The following is a 22,795-nucleotide window of genomic DNA, read 5'->3' on the forward strand; positions in this document are numbered from 1 at the left end:
ATATCTGATCTACCAAATCAGCCCACAGAGGAAAGCGCTGCCACCCCTACAAATATCAAGGATAAGTGTGTTTTGGAAATAGAAGAACTAATTCACGGACACGATCACATATATAAAAAAACGTTTTTGATTGTATATATTAGCGCTAGCTTCGGTGACCTAGATCATTCTCTGCACACACATATATATAAACTCACATATATATATTGTGAAAATGATCACATACACGGGGACTCATGTGAACACTTTCGGTATTTATTTTGAACAGCAGGTCACCATATAGCAAGTTAAATCCATATGCAGTCGGTATTACAGGCAGTAGCATACAGGCATTCTCAGCATAGCAGACTCCTGATAGGCTCCAGTGGTCCCTAGTCTAACCAACACAACCTAGCCTATCACTTGGGTAGCTATTCCACCGTCAAGAGCAAGGTGACTCTGCCCTGGAAACTCTTATATCAGGAAATCCCAGGTACTGCTGATCACACACCTGGGATTCTGCTACTGCTTCCAAAACCTGGTCTGGATCCTCCACATTACTTTCACATGGAAAAATGCTGTCTCTGCCACACTCCTCCCCCCTTAGCTTCAACCACCCTGGTGAAGCTACACTATTTTCAGGCGAGCTCTCTGCCTCGCCCACCCCTACCTGTGTCATCCGCCCAGGTACACAGCCTTCAACTACCTTCCAGAGGTCACCAACCTCGTCTTCTTCTTCCTCCTCCCCTAGCTTCACCATAGGGTTGCTTGGAGGTACAGGACCTACAAACCTCCTGGAAAGGGCATCGGCATTGAGGTGCTGTTTTCCCGGATGATGCCTCACCTCAAACTTAAATGGCTGCAAAGCCAAAAACCAACGGGTCACACGAGCATTCACCTCTTTGTACGCATCCACTGTAAGGGTGCATGGTCTGTGACCAACAAAAACTCTCGTCCCAATAAATAATACCTTAATGACCCAACTGCCCATTTAATGGACAAGCACTCCTGCTCTACAGTTGAGTACCTACGCTCCCTGGACAATAATTTATGGCTAAGGTAGAAGATGGGCTTCTCCTCTCCATCTACCTCTTGGGATAAGACTGCTCCCAATCCTGTCCCAGAGGCATCAGTTTGTAACACAGATTGCTTTTTAAAGTCAGGAGCTTGCAAGACAGGCTCAGTACAAAAAGCTCGTCTTAAATCCTGCCAAGCAGTTTCCACTGGTCTAAACCACGTTATCTTGTCTGGGAATTGTTTTTTAAGACATTCGGTTAGTAGAGCCGCTCTAGCGGCGAAATCTCCAATGAACCTGCGATAATATCCGACCAAACCGAGAAATGTCCTAAGTTGTGATTTACATTTAGGTCTATACCAGGTGAGGGCTGCTTCTACCTTGCTAGGCCGAGGTTTAACCTGTCCTCTGCCCACAATGTACCCCAAATACTTGTCCTCAATCATACCAATGGCATATTTCTCAGGACTGGCGGTAAACCCGTGTGCCCGTAGAGACTGTAAAACAGCTTCTACGTTTGGTAGGTGTGACTACCAGTCAGAGCTGAAAATAACAATGTCATCTAAATATGCAGTCGCATATTCCCTGTGGGGCTGCAGCAACTTATCCATAGCTCTCTGGAAGGGTGCTGGGGCACCATGTAAACCAAATGGGAGCATTTTATATTGTAATAAGTTTTCTGGGGTAGAGAAGGCTGTTTTTGCCTTAGCAGCTTCTGTTAACGGAATCTGCCAATAACCTTTTGTCAAATCAAGTGTAGTGAGATATTGACTATTGGCTAAATTTTCTACCAACTCATCAACCCGGGGCATAGGGTAAGAATCAAACCGGGACACTTGATTTCATTTACGGAAGTCATTGCAGAACTGTAAGGCACCTGAAAACTTCGGTACTAGGACAATTGGATTATTCCACTCATTGGTGGATTCCTCTATAACCCCTAGGCGTAACATCTCTTCCACCTCCTGCTTTACCGCTGACCACCTTGCTTCGGATATGCGATATGGCCTCTGTTTAATGACCACCCTGGGTGGAGTCACAGTGGCAAACGCAGGATTTGCATGGGGGGGTTTCCAGAACTGGGCGGAGCCAATCACGGGGTTGGGGACTGAGGTGACCCAGTATATGCTGGGTCCGTAAAACTAGTGTGTCTGTGTGTGTGTGTGTATATTTATATATATATATATATATATATATATATCTACACATATATATATATATATACATATATCTACACACACATATATATATATATATATACATACACACACATACATATACAAGGGTGGTCTTCAGTATGCCGGCGGTCGGGCTCCCGGCGACCAGCATACCGGCGCGGGGAGCCTGACCGCCGGCATACTGACACTTATTCTCCCTCGTGGGGGTCCACGACCCTCCTGGAGGGAGAATAGAATAGTGTGGCGCGCGTAGCGTGGCGAGCGCAGCGAGCCCTCAAGGGGCTCATTTGCGCTCGCCACACTGTTGGTAAGCCGACGGCCGGCCTCCCGGCGCCGGTATGCTGGTCGCCGGGAGGCCAGCCGCCGGGAGATCGTAGTGAACCCATATACACATATACATAGCATATTAAACATGCATACATATATATATATATATATACATACACACACACACACACACATACAGTACACATATATATACACATGTATATATATATATATATATCATATGTGTGTGTGTGTTTATATGTATGTATGTATGTATATACATGTGTATATATGTAGGCACATGGATATATATGTACTATAATTAAAATAAAGTAAACTTTTATTGCACTTGCAAGTGCCACCAGGAAGACAGCAGGCTGCAGAGGATGCTAGACAGTCATTAATAATAGTCATGCAGCTAAAAAAAAAAAAAAAAAAAAACATTTTTTTTTTTTTTAGTGGAGGGGGGTTTCTGGGTACTCGGAAACCCCCCCTGGGTGCGCCACTGAGTCACAACATCTTGTTGGATGATCTGTGTCTTCCCCGGAATGGCAGAAAACACATCTTGGTAGTGTTTCACCAAGTTCACCACTTCTCGCTTCTGTTCAGCAGTAAGCGTGACTTCAATGAGTACCTGGCATTCTGAAATCTTTTTAGCTACCAAAGTGGGCCGATTGTCAATTTTCTTCCAGGGTTATAACAGGTTTACATGGTAGATTTGTACCTCCCTCCTTTTATCCTCCTGTCGGACCCTGTAATTGACCAATCCCACTGCCTCAATGATCTCAAAAGGGCCCCGCCATTGTGCATACATCTTGCTTTCTGTGGTGGGCACCAGCACTAACACTTTGTCTCCCAGATTAAAGGACCGGTTGACTGAGGTGACATCATACCTCTGTTTCTGATGTTGTTGGGCCCTTTCCATGTGTTCATTCAGTAGTGGCGCAATCTGCCTTAGATGGCCATGTAACTGGGCCACAAACTGAACGACGTCCTGGCATGGTTGTTCTTCTTATCCTTCTTTTAAGAGATCTAGAAATTCTCTGGGCTGTCTCCCATAAAGGAGCTCAAAGGGACTAAACCCTGTAGAGGATTGGGGTACCTCTCTGACCGCAAACATCAAGTAAGGTAGGAGTAGATCCCAATCTCATTTTTTTTGTGACACTGCCCTCTTTATAATTTGATTAACGGTTTTATTAAATCTTTCTACCAGGCCATCTGTCTGCGGGTGGTACACCAAGGTGGTACACTGTAATCCTGTTTACGTTTAGCAACCAACATAAATCTTTCATGAGTTTAGACACGAAAGGTGTACATTGGTCTGTTAAGACCTCTTTCGGTATTCCTAAGCTGGTATACATGATTAGTAGTTCTCTGACAATAGTGCCAGATTTCATATTGCGCAGGGGTATAGCCTCTGGGTACCTGGTGGCATAATCAACTACCACCAATGTGTATTGGTGCCCTCAAGCAGATTTTTCCACTGGCCCTATAAGATCCATACCAATCCGCTCAAAAGGTATGGAAATGATAGGGAGGGGTACCAGTGGAGCTGTAAACTCTGGCTGAGGGGCTGTCCTCTGGCAGACTGGGCATTCTTGACAATACCTCTTAATGGAAGCATAGATGCCTGGCCAAAAGAACCTTAACTGGATGCGTTGGAGTGTTTTCTCCTCCCCTAGATGGCCACCCACAAATGCGTATGGGCAGCTTCTAACACCAACCGCTCCAGTTTTCAGGGGAACCAAGAGCTGATCTACCCTTTTCCCTTGTAAAGTAGCGACACGATGCAGCAAATCATTTTTCAAAACAAAATATGGTACACCCTCTGATGGTAAAGCATCAACTACCCTGCCGTTAACTACATTAACAGTCTCAAAGGCGTGTACCAAATTGTTGTCATCGCGTTGATCTCTCCCAAAGTCCTGCAGTGATATCTTCTCACCAACTGGGTTCCACTGAGCCTTGGACTCAGTCTCTTGGGGTGGTTTGGGACTGGCAGCCTCTCTCCCGGTAGTCTCTGGTCTCTGGCTTTTGAGTTGTTTCAGTGGTTGACGGTTTGTTGGTAGCATGCCAGGTAACCAGCTCCTGCAGCAATGGAAACTCTCGGCCCAGGATCAGCCGATACAGGGGTCTGGAGGTCACCGCCACTACCACCTTTAATGACCGACCTTGAATGATCAGGGGTAAGTAGACATGTGGGCACTCATCCACATCGCCATGGACGCACAACACCCTGACCGGAGGCTGGACCTTGTCAGCTCCCGGAGGAACCACGTTGGCTGCGACAATGGTGAGCTCATTGCCGGTATCCACCAGAGCCCAAATCTCCCAGTTTTCCACCTGTACCTGCACCCGGAACAGGAAGGACTCTGCTTCGGATACCCCCGCCGCCGCCATGATGACCAGCGGCCGAGCCGTTTTCCTGCACTGCAATCCATCAGCTCGCCCTGTTTCGGGCAGTCCCACCGCACATGACCATGCTCGCCGCACTCAAAACACACCAAGGGAGGCGGAGCCTTTGGTTTAACTACTGGGACCTGAGTTCTGGGTCTAGGTGGTGACCCGTATCCTGACCTGGCTTTATTCAGCCTTCCTAGCGTCAGGTGCTGCTCAATCACCACTGCCAACTCCTCAAATTTTGGGGGTCAGCCTGAAGGGCCCACTGCTGCACCGAGCAGTCTAACACCCTCATAGCCTGATCCAGTGCGACTACTTCCACAATCTGTACTGCAGAGTTTTTATCCGGCTGCAACCTGGCCCTTGCCAGTCGGGCTAGTTTTTGCCAGCTGAATCTAGGGAGGCTCAGAGCCCTACAGCTGCCAGTCGTGGAATTCTTGGGCTTTGCTGGGCCCGTCACTCCAATCCTATCCAGTATAGCCTTTTTCAGGCCAGGATAGGAGCGTGCCTCAGCCACAGTCATGTCCACATACGCCCGCTGTGCCTCCCCTGTTAAACAGCCTGTCAGACCATTCCTCCGCAGGCCATCTCAGCTGCGTGGCCGTGCACTCAAATGTGCAAAGGAATGCCTCTATATCATCTGCTGGGGTGTGCTTTAGTAGCCTTTCCCACTCTGGCTCAGATTTTTTAAGCGCTTTTAACTCATCGCACAACATTTGAAATTGAGTTTGCTGTGTTTCAGCCAACATCTGAATCTGGGTTTGTTGCCCCTCATGTAATATTTGAATCTGGCTTTGTTGCCTAGCTGCAAGTTCAGCAAATTGTTTAAGTAACTCCTCCATATTGCCCTGCGTGGGCTCTTTAAGGACAAATCTAGGAGGTTTAATATAATGTGCCAGTCTTATCAAACAGTCCAAGCCGACACCCGCCTGTTTTGCTGGCTATTTTACACATAACAGCAAACAGTCTGCCTATAATGGTATGGTCCTTTAAGGCTGCCACTTGCACTGCATAACCAGAGAGGAAGAAAAAAAAGGTAAAACTTGCAGTTTAAACACCGGTATGCTTACTAACAGTTCCTGCTGTACACCGTGTCCTTGCTCACATTCTCCACCACTTGTGACAAGGATCACATACACGGGGCTCAGGTTAACGCTTTCGGTGGTTATTTTGAACAGCAGGTCACCACATAGCAAGTTTTAATCCATATGCAGTCGGTATTACAGGCAATAGCATACAGGTACTCTCAGCTTAGCAGACTCCTGATAGGCTCCAGTGGTCCCTAGTCTAACCCACACAACCTGGCCTATCACTTGGGTAGCTATTCCACCATCAAGAGCAAGGTGACGCTGCCCTGGAAACCTTATATCAGGAAATCCCAGGTGCTGCTGATCACACACCTGGGAATCTGCTACTGCTTCCAAGACCTTGTCTCGATCCTCCACATTACTTTCACATGGAAAAATGCTGTCTCAGCCACAATATATATATTGTGGCTGAGACAGCCAATATATATATATACATAGAAGTCCAAGGAGGAAACAGTTAACGGCACTCGTCGGGGCAAGAAATACAACACTCTGAGTGTTGTATTTCTTGCCCCGACGAGTGCCGCTAACTGTTTCCTCCTTGGACTTCTATTGTGATTGTGGACTAGGGCACCGGGGCCCGTTGTTATATACCATCTGAGTGCCGGCTGACAAGAGACTCTATATATATACATATATATATATATATATTTATTTATTTTTTTGTCAATAGTTGCGATGGGACTAGGTACTGAATGGGGGCGTGGACAAACCAGGAAGGCACAGCCACACCCTACTTTAAAAATAAAAGATGGTTAAAGTACTGTTTGCAGTGGGGCGGCTCCAGGGGGAAGAGGGGGGCAACTGCAGGGGACACACTATATCTCTGCCCACTAGCGCTGGCTGTGCCTGTACGGCAGCGCAGCCCAGCGGTACATCGGGCCGTGAGAATGACTGCTATGCAGGTACAGCCTGTAGTAGTGCTCAGAGTACTGGAGGAGAGCACAGACCCTGGTCACTCCATGTAGCCCAGATCCGGGCAAATAGTACCACATCTCCCCCTCTTGGCGCCTTTGTATAGAGTAGATGGATACTGGCCTTGTATCATGCTGCCATATACTAAATTAATGGCAACAAAACACTATATGTTATGTTAGGCGTATGTTGTGTTGACTGACTACAGTGTAAATCCACATTCCTGATGTCAATGGCAGCCAGTACTGTATGTCTGGTGATGGGACAAGGAACCACAGAAATGGATGTTGTGCTTTGTCAAGTAAGATTTCCGCGTAAGTCATCCGTACAGATCAATGCTAAAACTAATACTGTATATAAAATGTAATAAAATACTGTACTATTAGAAGATGCTTAATTACCTATGAATGAACATACCTAAAAGTCTGTTCAGAAGATCCTAGAATCTTAACCAGATGTTTTTATAAACACAGAAGGCACCTGCTTGCATGATTTCATCAGGGATGATTGAATTTCTTGCCATGCAGTAATAGGACACAGTGCTAGTAGCAGAGGCGACGACAGGTCTGCCGGGCTCTGGTACAAGGAGGGGGCATGGCCAAAGGTTGAGACATGGCCAGACACCCTCCTTTAAAAAAATAAAAATGATGGTGTCTGTGCGGCCATGAAGCCAGCTCACGCACAGAGGGGTGGCATTGCGGCTCAATTCGGCGGGCGGCGGGGTGTGGGTGCATGATCCCCTCACGCAGGGAGAGAGAGAATAGACTGTCACTGTAGCTGCCTCTCTTCCAAGCTCAGCACACAGCACTGAGCAGCATGTGCTGGGCTGGAGAGAGAGGCTGCTGCAGCTGCAGTCAGTTCTCCCTCTCCCTGGATGGCTCTCTACAAAGGGGAAGGCGGAGGAGGGTACATTTTACCAGGGCCCGGGCCTGTTGGTGGGGGTCCTGGGCTCCTCCAACATGCCTGGTCCTGGGTAAAATGTGTCCACCCCCATTGGCGCCACTGGCTAGTAGTGAACGGTATGGGCTTCCATATTAACTCTGTGGCATATTCAGTGGCACCGAGAGGGGGTGAGCGGTTACTCTTTATCCAGGACTGGGCCTGTTGGAGAGGCCTGGGTCCCATTGCCCGTCACTCCCATTTTGTCGACAGGAGCACTTGGGACGACGAGAGAGAGGAGTGACTGCTGCCGCCTCTCTTCCCAGCCCAGATCACATGCTGCTGTGTGCTATGCTGGGTTGAGAGTTATCTGCTGAAGTGTTCACCCCACTCGCCACCCACCTGCTGCCGGCGCCCATCAGTTCTCACGCCAGCGCCCTCCTGTGCAGCGCGGGCAGGCTTCACGGCTGCACAAAGACTAATGTTTTGGACATTTCCTAAGGAGGGGAGCAGAACACACCTCCCTGCATTGGTCATGTCCCCTCCCAGTACCTGGGCCCAGAGCAGCTGTCGGCGCCCCTGGGAATATTGAAAGAATGCATTTAGTCATTAAAGAGCCAGACACACTTCAGCAAAGGGATATAATGAGTTTTGCCACACACAGCTATACCAGGGTTGCATATTAAATTAATCAGCAGAGTCTCTTAGTGCGTCCTAGTCACATCGCATCAGGAGTAAAACGCAAAAAATATGCAAAAAAAGACACCTGCCACACGCAGACTTTCACAGGACCTGGCGCACCAAGATCGAATTTTGTGCGACTGAAGCAATGATCTATGAGGACGCATCTATAAATAATTAAGGATATTAATCTGACCAGAAATAATACATATTGTTATAGATAATATTTTCCTTTGCTTTCACCGTTTTAAAAACAAAAAATCTATGCCACCCTTCTGCATTATATCATGCCCTCACCTGATTTTAGAATTCATAGGATGTCACACATGGCTTCTTTGCTATCTGGTTCTAGGTCTCTTGTGATGTTACAGCGATTTTGAGTCTGCTTGTAAAACATGCCATGAATACTCTCCGTATCGTCTCTACAGATCTAGATATAATGTTCGGAATAGAGAAGAAATAGAGAATTTGGGTTCTAGCTATTTTGTAAATCATAGACAATTTTTAATAAGACAGAAAAGTGTCCTGTTATCTCCAATATGTTAATGGCCTGGAAAATAACAGAATAAAATAGTCTTTATGATAAAAGACAAATGGGCATATTTATTAACATTTTTGTTACCAAAACAATGTGATAAAGGGTGTTTTCACACCCCTTTCACGTTATTTTAGTATCAACTGAATGTGTTAAAGGGCTTTTGGAGCAGTTTTCATGAAAAACTGCTCCAAACCCTTTAGTTCACTTTTTTTTTTTAGCAACCAGATTGCATTTCCCATACTTATAATGGGATATGCGATATGGCTGAATTGTGAAAAAATACCGCAGTAAAACCTGTGATAATAAAGCCAACTTTAACTTACATAGGTGCAGGGAGCCAGCAGTGTGTTGATTACTGCGTAAAAAAAAATCATACTTAATTACCAAGGGACCGGTGATCGGAGACCTGGTGCGGGCTGCCGGTCTGGGAGCTCCGATAACCTTCAGCCCTCCAGGAGCCCCGACCACTGATCCATGGGTGTTGGTGAGTATGATCAGCAGTGAGTGTGTGTGTGTGTGTGTGTGGGGGGGGGGGGGGGTCGTGGCACTGAGGAGGGTCATCACGAAGGGGAGGGGGGTGCCGGCGACAGTGGTAGCATGTTGAATGGCGGTGCATGCACAACACATAATCTGGTTATTTTTTGTGGAAAATAGCCTAATTTGGCATTGCAGGGACAGAGCGTTCTTGCAAGCTCTGTCCCTGCATGCGATAATTGATAAATCCGTGTGATGTAATCAATAATCGCATTGCAGATTGGGTCGATTTTATCAAAGCACCTACACATCCTAAGGTGCGGATGGTGAAAAATTGTCCCCAAACAATTAAAAGTATACTATTACTGTTACAGTTGATCAAAACATGAGAATGTTCTTCATGCCTGTAAGTCAGCAGACAAGATTCTGTATTAACATCCCGCTGACTATTTATTGTGAGAGCACAGCACAGTAAAACACAGCAAGGTACGGCACACAGGAACAGAAGGGGTGATGTATATACAAGTTCCAGTATATATACGGCAGGGCAGTTACGAGGGGCAGGTCAGCCGGGCAATCGCACGGTGCACCGGCCCACAGCGAGTGTGTCCAGTATTCTACGTGGTCTGGCCGGGAGCATATAATACTGTAAAAATGTCCCTCCTAAAATAGCCAGAAAAGGCGGTGGCAATTTTGGAAGGGACATTATTAATGCAGGCGCGAACATAGCTTCCCGGAAATGCAGGGACCACTGACTAGCGGGGTAGGGGGCCACAAACAAGATTCTGGGCTAGCTAGCTGCATTTAGCCCCTGACAAAGAGCAGGGAGGGGCATCATTTATAAGGGATGTTACTGTATGGGTATAACATGATGTTAGGGGCACTATTATGTGGACCATAAATAATATGGTATATGAGGCACTATTTTTGTGGGCATACTAAGGTGTTAATAGGCACTATTGTGTGGAGCATAATAAGGTGTAATGCGGCACCTAATGTTATAAGGGTCATAATGACAGAGCCGGCCCTAGCCAGTCTGATGCCCTAGGCAAGATTTTGCCTGGTGCCTTCTTGCACCGACGCTAGTTCTGGATCTGACCCAGCAACATTCGGACAGTGGGGCCCACTGGGGGTTTACCCTGTGCCCCTGTGTGACACTCCAACCCTGCATAATGCCACACAGCAATACACCTTACACATATGCCCCACATTAGCAATGCCCATAATACACATAATTCCACAGAATAATGCACCTTACACATATGCCCCACATTAGTAATGCCCATAATACACATAATTCCACACAGTAATGCACCTTACACATATGCCCCACATTAGTAATGCCCATAATATACACAGTAACTAAGGTTGAAAAAAGACAATTGTCCATCAAGTTCAACCTATTTGTGGTCTCCTATGCAGTCTTATTATAGGACTAGTTATTTTTATGTTAGGACTAGTTATATTAACTATAATGCGTGCTTACGCACCATAACCCTGAATATCTTTATCCAATAGGAATTTATCTAACCCATTCTTAAAGGTGTTGACTGAGTCCGCCGTTACTACTCTCTCAGGCAGGGAATTCCAAACACATATTGTCCTTACTGTTAAAAAACCTTTTCGCCTCAATGTGCAGAAACTCCTCTCCTCTAACCTAAGCGAGTGACCACATGTCCTCTGTGTTGATCTTATAGAAAACAGGTTCCTCCCAAGTTCTGTATATTGACCCCTTATATATTTGTAGATGTTGATCATGTCCCCTCTCAGTCTCCTCTTTTCCAATGTAAACATGCCTAGCCTTGCAAGCCTTTCCTCGTATTCCAGCGTCTTCATGCCCTTGATTAGTTTGGTCACCCGCCTCTGAACCTTTTCTAGCTCCAGGATATCCTTTTGTAATATGGTGCCCAAAATTGCACACGATATTCAAGATGTGGCCTCACTAGTGATTTATATAATGGGTAGAGATGAGCGCCTGAAATTTTTCGGGTTTTGTGTTTTGGTTTTGGGTTCGGTTCCGCGGCCGTGTTTTGGGTTCGAACGCGTTTTGGCAAAACCTCACCGAATTATTTTTGTCGGATTCGGGTGTGTTTTGGATTCGGGTGTTTTTTTCAAAAAACCCTAAAAAACAGCTTAAATCATAGAATTTGGGGGTAATTTTGATCCCAAAGTATTATTAACCTCAAAAAACATAATTTACACTCATTTTCAGCCTATTCTGAACACATCACACCTCACAATATTATTTTTAGTCCTAAAATTTGCACCGAGGTCGCTGTGTGAGTAAGATAAGCGACCCTAGTGGCCGACACAAACACCGGGCCCATCTAGGAGTGGCACTGCAGTGTCACGCAGGATGTCCCTTCCAAAAAACCCTCCCCAAACAGCACATGACGCAAAGAAAAAAAGAGGCGCAATGAGGTAGCTGTGTGAGTAAGATTAGCGACCCTAGTGGCCGACACAAACACCGGGCCCATCTAGGAGTGGCACTGCAGTGTCACGCAGGATGGCCCTTCCAAAAAACCCTCCCCAAACAGCACATGACGCAAAGAAAAAAAGAGGCGCAATGAGGTAGCTGTGTGAGTAAGATTAGCGACCCTAGTGGCCGACACAAACACCGGGCCCATCTAGGAGTGGCACTGCAGTGTCACGCAGGATGGCCCTTCCAAAAAACCCTCCCCAAACAGCACATGACGCAAAGAAAAAAAGAGGCGCAATGAGGTAGCTGACTGTGTGAGTAAGATTAGCGACCCTAGTGGCCGACACAAACACCGGGCCCATCTAGGAGTGGCACTGCAGTGTCACGCAGGATGTCCCTTCCAAAAAACCCTCCCCAAACAGCACATGACGCAAAGAAAAAAAGAGGCGCAATGAGGTAGCTGTGTGAGTAAGATTAGCGACCCTAGTGGCCGACACAAACACCGGGCCCATCTAGGAGTGGCACTGCAGTGTCACGCAGGATGTCCCTTCCAAAAAACCCTCCCCAATCAGCACATGATGCAAAGAAAAAGAAAAGAAAAAAGAGGTGCAAGATGGAATTATCCTTGGGCCCTCCCACCCACCCTTATGTTGTATAAACAAAACAGGACATGCACACTTTAACCAACCCATCATTTCAGTGACAGGGTCTGCCACACGACTGTGACTGATATGACGGGTTGGTTTGGACCCCCCCCAAAAAAGAAGCAATTAATCTCTCCTTGCACAAACTGGCTCTACAGAGGCAAGATGTCCACCTCATCTTCACCCTCCGATATATCACCGTGTACATCCCCCTCCTCACAGATTATCAATTCGTCCCCACTGGAATCCACCATCTCAGCTCCCTGTGTACTTTGTGGAGGCAATTGCTGCTGGTCAATGTCTCCGCGGAGGAATTGATTATAATTCATTTTAATGAACATCATCTTCTCCACATTTTCTGGATGTAACCTCGTACGCCGATTGCTGACAAGGTGAGCGGCGGCACTAAACACTCTTTCGGAGTACACACTTGTGGGAGGGCAACTTAGGTAGAATAAAGCCAGTTTGTGCAAGGGCCTCCAAATTGCCTCTTTTTCCTGCCAGTATAAGTACGGACTGTGTGACGTGCCTACTTGGATGCGGTCACTCATATAATCCTCCACCATTCTATCAATGTTGAGAGAATCATATGCAGTGACAGTAGACGACATGTCCGTAATCGTTGTCAGGTCCTTCAGTCCGGACCAGATGTCAGCATCAGCAGTCGCTCCAGACTGCCCTGCATCACCGCCAGCGGGTGGGCTCGGAATTCTGAGCCTTTTCCTCGCACCCCCAGTTGCGGGAGAATGTGAAGGAGGAGATGTTGACAGGTCGCGTTCCGCTTGACTTGACAATTTTGTCACCAGCAGGTCTTTCAACCCCAGCAGACCTGTGTCTGCCGGAAAGAGAGATCCAAGGTAGGCTTTAAATCTAGGATCGAGCACGGTGGCCAAAATGTAGTGCTCTGATTTCAACAGATTGACCACCCGTGAATCCTTGTTAAGCGAATTAAGGGCTGCATCCACAAGTCCCACATGCCTAGCGGAATCGCTCCGTGTTAGCTCCTTCTTCAATGCCTCCAGCTTCTTCTGCAAAAGCCTGATGAGGGGAATGACCTGACTCAGGCTGGCAGTGTCTGAACTGACTTCACGTGTGGCAAGTTCAAAGGGCATCAGAACCTTGCACAACGTTGAAATCATTCTCCACTGCACTTGAGACAGGTGCATTCCATCTCCTATATCGTGCTCAATTGTATAGGCTTGAATGGCCTTTTGCTGCTCCTCCAACCTCTGAAGCATATAGAGGGTTGAATTCCACCTCGTTACCACTTCTTGCTTCAGATGATGGCAGGGCAGGTTCAGTAGTTTTTGGTGGTGCTCCAGTCTTCTGTACGTGGTGCCTGTACGCCGAAAGTGTCCCGCAATTTTTCTGGCCACCGACAGCATCTCTTGCACGCCCCTGTCGTTTTTTTAAAAATTCTGCACCACCAAATTCAAGGTATGTGCAAAACATGGGACGTGCTGGAATTTGCCCATATTTAATGCACACACAATATTGCTGGCGTTGTCCGATGCCACAAATCCACAGGAGAGTCCAATTGGGGTAAGCCATTCCGCGATGATCTTCCTCAGTTGCCGTAAGAGGTTTTCAGCTGTGTGCGTATTCTGGAAAGCGGTGATACAAAGCGTAGCCTGCCTAGGAAAGAGTTGGCGTTTGCGAGATGCTGCTACTGGTGCCGCCGCTGCTGTTCTTGCGGCGGGAGTCCATACATCTACCCAGTGGGCTGTCACAGTCATATAGTCCTGACCCTGCCCTGCTCCACTTGTCCACATGTCCGTGGTTAAGTGGACATTGGGTACAACTGCATTTTTTAGGACACTGGTGAGTCTTTTTCTGACGTCCGTGTACATTCTCGGTATCGCCTGCCTAGAGAAGTGGAACCTAGATGGTATTTGGTAACGGGGGCACACTGCCTCAATAAATTGTCTAGTTCCCTGTGAACTAACGGCGGATACCGGACGCACGTCTAACACCAACATAGTTGTCAAGGACTCAGTTATCCGCTTTGCAGTAGGATGACTGCTGTGATATTTCATCTTCCTCGCAAAGGACTGTTGAACAGTCAATTGCTTACTGGAAGTAGTACAAGTGGGCTTACGACTTCCCCTCTGGGATGACCATCGACTCCCAGCGGCAACAACAGCAGCGCCAGCAGCAGTAGGCGTTACACGCAAGGATGCATCGGAGGAATCCCAGGCAGGAAAGGACTCGTCAGACTTGCCAGTGACATGGCCTGCAGGACTATTGGCATTCCTGGGGAAGGAGGAAATTGACACTGAGGGAGTTGGTGGGGTGGTTTGCGTGAGCTTGGTTACAAGAGGAAGGGATTTACTGGTCAGTGGACTGCTTCCGCTGTCACCCAAAGTTTTTGAACTTGTCACTGACTTATTATGAATGCGCTGCAGGTGACGTATAAGGGAGGATGTTCCGAGGTGGTTAACGTCCTTACCCCTACTTATTACAGCTTGACAAAGGGAACACACGGCTTGACACCTGTTGTCCGCATTTCTGGTGAAATACCTCCACACCGAAGAGCTGATTTTTTTGGTATTTTCACCTGGCATGTCAACGGCCATATTCCTCCCACGGACAACAGGTGTCTCCCCGGGTGCCTGACTTAAACAAACCACCTCACCATCAGAATCCTCCTGGTCAATTTCCTCCCCAGCGCCAGCAACACCCATATCCTCCTCATCCTGGTGTACTTCAACACTGACATCTTCAATCTGACTATCAGGAACTGGACTGCGGGTGCTCCTTCCAGCACTTGCAGGGGGCGTGCAAATAGTGGAAGGCGCATGCTCTTCACGTCCAGTGTTGGGAAGGTCAGGCATCGCAAACGACACAATTGGACTCTCCTTGTGGATTTGGGATTTCAAAGAACGCACAGTTCTTTGCGGTGCTTTTGCCAGCTTGAGTCTTTTCAGTTTTCTAGCGAGAGGCTGAGTGCTTCCATCCTCATGTGAAGCTGAACCACTAGCCATGAACATAGGCCAGGGCCTCAGCCGTTCCTTGCCACTCCGTGTGGTAAATGGCATACTGTCAGGAATCTGCATTTTCCATCGCATCACTGCTGTGGAACTACAGGTCCCAGCAGTTCAGTTCTGTTCCAGTTCTGGTTTTCAGTCCTCTGCAGCCTGGAATGCTTCAGCTAACTCACAGCTGATCTGGACACCTAATCCAGCTAGTATCTCTGCCTGCAGTTTGTGTCCAATCACTGCTGGGCAGGAGGTATAACTTCCAGTTTGTGGCTCTCTCACATTGCCTTGGACAACACGTCACATCCCGTGAACAGACCGCTCCTGTTTGCAATCCTCTGTCTACAGAGATTTCCTTGTGTATTAGACCTGTGGAACAACAGGTCCCAGCTGTTCCAGTTCCCAGTTGTTCCTGTGTTCCCGTGGAACTACAAGTTCCAGAAACCCCTCCAGCTCTCCTGCGACATTCCGTGTGCAAGTTCCTGTGTTCCTGTGGAACTACAAGTTCCAGCAACCCCTCCAGCTCTCCTGCGACATTCAGTGTGCAAGTTCCTGTGGAACTACAAGTTCCAGCAACCACTCCAGCTCTCCTACTGCATCCAGTGGTTCCCTGTGTTCCAGTCTCCAGATCCCCTGTGTTCCTGGTTATCCTCCTGCATCTCTGTGGAACTACAAGTTCCAGCAACCACTCCAGCTCTCCTGCTGCATCCAGTGGTTCCCTGTGTTCCAGTCTCCAGATCCCCTGTGTTCCTGGTTATCCTCCTGCATCTCCGTGGAACTACAAGCATCAGCAATTCCTGCATTCATTTACAGGCTTCACACCAATCTCCAACACAGTGTGCTTCAGCCTCAGCTGTAGAGACTCCATCTCCAGGTGCAGCTCATCACCTCACCTGTGAATCAGCTTGCAAGCTGCCTGTGCTTTCCAATAGCACTGTGAACCCTGCATCAAGTCTTCTGCATCTGCTACCAGGTTTGCTACCATTATCATCACCTCTGCTGGCTCCACGTGTTTATCATCTCTGGTTCCCATACCAGCATATTGCCATAGACTCTCACTGTATTGCCATAGACTCTCACTGCATTGCCATAGACTCTCACTGTTTTGCCATAGACTCTCAGCTTCCACGCTGCATCATACCCATTGCATTTATTATTGTTTATTTCTCCAAGTATTCCTGCTGCCATATTGTTTTATCTTTCTGCTTAATAAACAACATTGCGCACATGCGCAGGAATCCAATCCAGTATCCTCACTTCTTCCATCCTACCTCCACTGACCCACTAGCGCCCCCTCCGGGGACACAAACCAGACCGAACCTGACACATATTGGCAAGTTTACGCTTCTCCTCCGACAATTTTATTTTAGGTTTTGGAGTCCTTTTTTTTCTGATATTTGGTGTTTTGGATTTGACATGCTCTGTACTATGACATTGGGCATCGGCCTTGGCAGACGACGTTGCTGGCATTTCATCGTCTCGGCCATGACTAGTGGCAGCAGCTTCAGCACGAGGTGGAAGTGGATCTTGATCTTTCCCTAATTTTGGAACCTCAACTTTTTTGTTCTCCATATTTTATAGGCAGAACTAAAAGGCACCTCAGGTAAACAATGGAGATGGATGGATTGGATAGTTTACTAGTATACAATTATGGACGGACTGCCACGGTTAGGTGGTATAAAAAAACCACGGTTAGGTGGTATATATTATAATAATAATACAATTATGGATGGACGGACTGCCTGCCGACTGCCGACACAGAGGTAGCCACAGCCGTGAACTACCGCACTGTACACTGGTTGATAAAGAGATAGTAGTATACTCGTAACAACTAGTATGACACTATGACGACGGTATAAAGAATGGAAAAAAAACCACGGTTAGGTGGTATATATTATAATAATAATACAATTATGGATGGACGGACTGCCTGCCGACTGCCGACACAGAGGTAGCCACAGCCGTGAACTACCGCACTGTACACTGGTTGATAAAGAGATAGTAGTATACTCGTAACAACTAGTATGACACTATGACGACGGTATAAAGAATGGAAAAAAAACCACGGTTAGGTGGTATATATTATAATAATAATACAATTATGGATGGACGGACTGCCTGCCGACTGCCGACACAGAGGTAGCCACAGCCGTGAACTACCGCACTGTACACTGGTTGATAAAGAGATAGTAGTATACTCGTAACAACTAGTATGACACTATGACGACGGTATAAAGAATGGAAAAAAAACCACGGTTAGGTGGTATATATTATAATAATAATACAATTATGGATGGACGGACTGCCTGCCGACTGCCGACACAGAGGTAGCCACAGCCGTGAACTACCGCACTGTACACTGGTTGATAAAGAGATAGTAGTATACTCGTAACAACTAGTATGACACTATGACGACGGTATAAAGAATGAAAAAAAAACCACGGTTAGGTGGTATATATTATAATAATAATACAATTATGGATGGACGGACTGCCTGCCGACTGCCGACACAGAGGTAGCCACAGCCGTGAACTACCGCACTGTACACTGGTTGATAAAGAGATAGTAGTATACTCGTAACAACTAGTATGACACTATGACGACGGTATAAAGAATGGAAAAAAAACCACGGTTAGGTGGTATATATTATAATAATAATACAATTATGGATGGACGGACTGCCTGCCGACTGCCGACACAGAGGTAGCCACAGCCGTGAACTACCGCACTGTACACTGGTTGATAAAGAGATAGTAGTATACTCGTAACAACTAGTATGACACTATGACGATGGTATAAAGAATGGAAAAAAAACCACGGTTAGGTGGTATATATTATAATAATAATACAATTATGGATGGACGGACTGCCTGCCGACTGCCGACACAGAGGTAGCCACAGCCGTGAACTACCGCACTGTACACTGGTTGATAAAGAGATAGTAGTATACTCGTAACAACTAGTATGACACTATGACGACGGTATAAAGAATGGAAAAAAAACCACGGTTAGGTGGTATATATTATAATAATAATACAATTATGGATGGACGGACTGCCTGCCGACTGCCGACACAGAGGTAGCCACAGCCGTGAACTACCGCACTGTACACTGGTTGATAAAGAGATAGTAGTATACTCGTAACAACTAGTATGACACTATGACGACGGTATAAAGAATGGAAAAAAAACCACGGTTAGGTGGTATATATTATAATAATAATACAATTATGGATGGACGGACTGCCTGCCGACTGCCGACACAGAGGTAGCCACAGCCGTGAACTACCGCACTGTACACTGGTTGATAAAGAGATAGTAGTATACTCGTAACAACTAGTATGACACTATGACGACGGTATAAAGAATGGAAAAAAAACCACGGTTAGGTGGTATATATTATAATAATAATACAATTATGGATGGACGGACTGCCTGCCGACTGCCGACACAGAGGTAGCCACAGCCGTGAACTACCGCACTGTACACTGGTTGATAAAGAGATAGTAGTATACTCGTAACAACTAGTATGACACTATGACGGTATAAAGAAAGAAAAAAAAATACCACGGTTAGGTGGTATATATTGTAATACAATTATGGATGGACGGACTGCCTGCCGAGTTCCGACTGCCGACACAGAGGTAGCCACAGCCGTGAACTACCGCACTGTACTGTGTCTGCTGCTAATATAGACTGGTTGATAAAGAGATAGTATACAATACATACAACAATGAATATACTACTATACTGGTGGTCAGGCACTGTGGTCACCACTAGTCACACTGGCAGTGGCACTCCTGCAGCAAAAGTGTGCACTGTTTAATTTTAAATTAATATAATATTATGTACTCCTGGGGGCTCCTGCTATAACAACCTGCAGTGCTCCCCAGTCTCCCCCACAATTATTATAAGCTTTGCCTTTTATACATTGATGTGCAGCACACTGGGCTGAGCTGAGTGCACACAGACTGAGTCACACTGTGTGACTGGCTGCTGCTGTGTATCGTTTTTTTTCAGGCAGAGAACGGATATAGCAGAGAACGGATATATATTAAAATAAATAAAAGTTAACTAACAACAACTGCACTGGTCACTGTGGTAAACTCTGTCTGACTCTGCACAATCTCTCTCTCTCTTCTAATCTAATTTCTAATGGAGAGGACGCCAGCCACGTCCTCTCCCTATCAATCTCAATGCACGTGTGAAAATGGCGGCGACGCGCGGCTCCTTATATAGAATCCGAGTCTCGCGAGAATCCGACAGCGTCATGATGACGTTCGGGCGCGCTCGGGTTAACCGAGCAAGGCGGGAGGATCCGAGTCTGCTCGGACCTGTGAAAAAAACATGAAGTTCGTGCGGGTTCGGTTTCAGAGAAACCGAACCCGCTCATCTCTAATAATGGGAGTATAATGTTCTCGTCCCTTGCATCAATTCCCCGTTTTATGCATGCTAATATCTTATTAGCCTTCTTTGCTGCACTCCTACTTTGGGTACTGCTGCTTAATTTGTTATCTATGTGAACCCCTAAGTCTTTTTCCAGTACAGAATCCCCTAATATTACCCCATTTAGTATGTAGGTGTTATTTTTGGCCTTGCCCCCACAGTGCATTACCTTACACTTGTCTGTGTTGAATCTCATTCTCCATTTTGCTGCCCATGCTTCCAGTTTAGTTAAGACTCAGCATACCTCTCCGTATTTATAACCTTACACAATTTGGTATCGTATGCGAAAATTGACACCATGCTCTCTAGACCTACTGTTAGGTCGTTGATGAAATTGTTGAACAAAAGTGGTCCAAGTACAGACCCTTGTGGCACACCACTTAGTACTTTAGTCCAATTTGAAAATGATCTATTGACCACAATGCGCTGCTCCCTATTATCTAACCAATTACTGACCCAAGTGCATATTGTGCTCACTAGCCCTATTTCTTGTAGCTTATAGATAAGACACATGTGTGGTACAGTGTCGAAAGCGTTGGCAAAGTCTAAAAAGATTACATCCACCTCCTTACCGTGATCAAGGTTCGCACTTACTGTTTCGTAAAAGCCAAGTAAGTTGGACTGACATGATCTGTCCTTCCCAAATCCATGTTGGTTCCTTTTAATGACCTTATTTGCTTCAAGGAACTTTTGAATACTGTCCCTTAGGATACCTTCCAATACTTTCCCCACTATAGATGTAAGACTAACTGGTCTATAATTACCTGGTTCAGCTTTGCTCCCCTTTTTGAATCTTGGCACTACCTCCGCTATACGCCAGTCTTTGGGAACCATACCTAATTTAACCGAATCCATGAAGATCAAAAATAGAGGTCTTGCTAGTTCAGCATGCAGCTCCATAAGAACCTCAGGTGAATTCCATCGGGACCAGGTGACTTATTAATCTTTAACTTTTTTAATCAGTCACAGACTACCTCCTCACATAAACAAGTGTTTAGCAGTGGGAAATTATCTTTGTTGAGATTTTGTGTTAGACCCAGCATTTGGTCCTCTCTGGTAAATACCGTTGAAAAAAACTTGTTTAGTTTGTTTGCTAAGTCATTATCATTTTTGAGTAAGACTCCCCTCTTGTCCTTTAAAGGGCCTATACTCTCCTTCTTTAGTCTCTTCCTGTTGATGTACTTAAAATATTTTTTGGGATTCGCTTTGCTTTCCTTTGCTACTAGTTTTTCAGTTTCTACTTTAGCCGCTCTTATTCCTTTTTTGCATATTTTGTTACAGTCCTTATAGTGCTGAAATGACTCCGCATCCCCCTAAGATTTGTATTTTTTAAATGCTCATCTTTTTTTGTCCATTAATTCCTTTATATTTTTGTTAAACCACATTGGTTTGGGATTTTTATTCATTTTTTTGCTGCTGGTGGGAATAAATTTATGAGTATTATTAATTAGCAGTAATTTTAATACATCCCATTTCTCTGTAGTATTTTTTCCTTGAAACAGAATTTCCCGTTCAATGTCCCTTAACGCTTCCTTCATCATGTCAAAGTTGGCTTTGCTAAAGTTTAGAGTCCTAGTTGAGCCAGCATAGGACTGCTTATGAAAACTGATATTGAATGTGACCATTTTGTGGTTGCTGTTACCTATGGGCTCTCCTACTGTACTTCAATATTTGATATCAATTCCCCATTGTTAGTTAATACCAGGTCTAAGATTGCATTGTACCTAGTTGGTTCCTCGATTAATTGAACTAAGTAATTATCATTTAGCGTGTTTAAAAACATATTGCCCCTAGCAGTATCACATGAATTGATTTTCCAGTTTATCTCGGGATAGTTAAAGTCTCCCATCACTACTATGTCTCCTACTCCTGCTGCTCTTTCAATTTGATTCAGTAACAATTTCTCATCAGACACATTAATACCAGGCGGCCTGTAGCATAACCCCAATAATAACTTCTTTATTCCTTTACCCCCGCATGCAATTTCTACCCATAACGTCTCAATAGTATTTACAGTCCCTTCTTGAATATCTTCCCATATAACAGGTTTCAGAAATGGCTTTACGTAAAGACACACCCCTCCACCCCGTTTATTTAGTCTGTCACTCCTGTACAGTGTGTAACCCTCTAGATTGACTGTCCAATCATGAGATTCGTCTCAAATCGTGAGATTAGTTACAGAATAATGCACCTTACACATATGCCCCACCATAGTAATTCTATAATCTTTATTTTATAAAACTTACTTTTGTTAGCTGGCAGTCAGTGTGTGCACCCATGCAGCTTCCTGGATCCGTGACTGCGCTTTGTGAGATGGGGTTGGCAGCAGAGCCGGCGCTACCCACTCAGCAAGGGTATGTAATGCAGGGAGATGCCGAGCTGAAGAAGTGCTCTCCTTGCTCTGATACCCTGCCGTTGCTGCCGGCTGCTGCTGCGCCTGTCAAACTGTGAGACAGGTAGCAGCGCCGGCAGCAGAAATCGTGGCTTCGGGCTCCCTGTGTTAGGTCTCTCCGGCTTCCTGCTCTTTCTTCCCTGCTGCTCCCCCTGCCCTGAACTGCCGCTGACAGCCTGGCGGAGGAGGCTGGACACAACACAAGCTATGCCAGAGCTTTGAGCGGAGTTGCAGCAGCTCCGACCACGGTGACCTGAGCATATCCGGTCCACCACCACTCATCGCCTTGTCCAAACTCTGACAGCAAAACAGGGCATGGTGGTGGACAAAGTTTAGAGGTACTGTGTCACTGCTGAGCTTCAGTGGGGCAAAGTATTGATATGCAGGGGACTCCCTCCAGGGGTAATCACAGGGAGAGAAGGAATTATAGGCTGGTTGGGTGGACAGAGCATTATTTGGCCAATTCCTAGTGCTGGATGCTAAACATTTGGGATGAATTGATT

At 46.1% G+C, this 22,795-nt stretch overlaps 1 protein-coding gene across 2 annotated transcripts in view; it reads left to right on the top strand.

Annotated features, from left to right (window-relative positions):
• GAD2 (glutamate decarboxylase 2) overlaps positions 1-22,795 on the top strand; it is a 227,069-nt gene that overhangs the window by 80,013 nt on the left and 124,261 nt on the right. The window lies entirely within an intron of this gene.

Source organism: Pseudophryne corroboree, chromosome 5 (assembly GCF_028390025.1).
Source record: "Pseudophryne corroboree isolate aPseCor3 chromosome 5, aPseCor3.hap2, whole genome shotgun sequence".
Lineage (NCBI taxonomy): Eukaryota > Metazoa > Chordata > Amphibia > Anura > Myobatrachidae > Pseudophryne > Pseudophryne corroboree.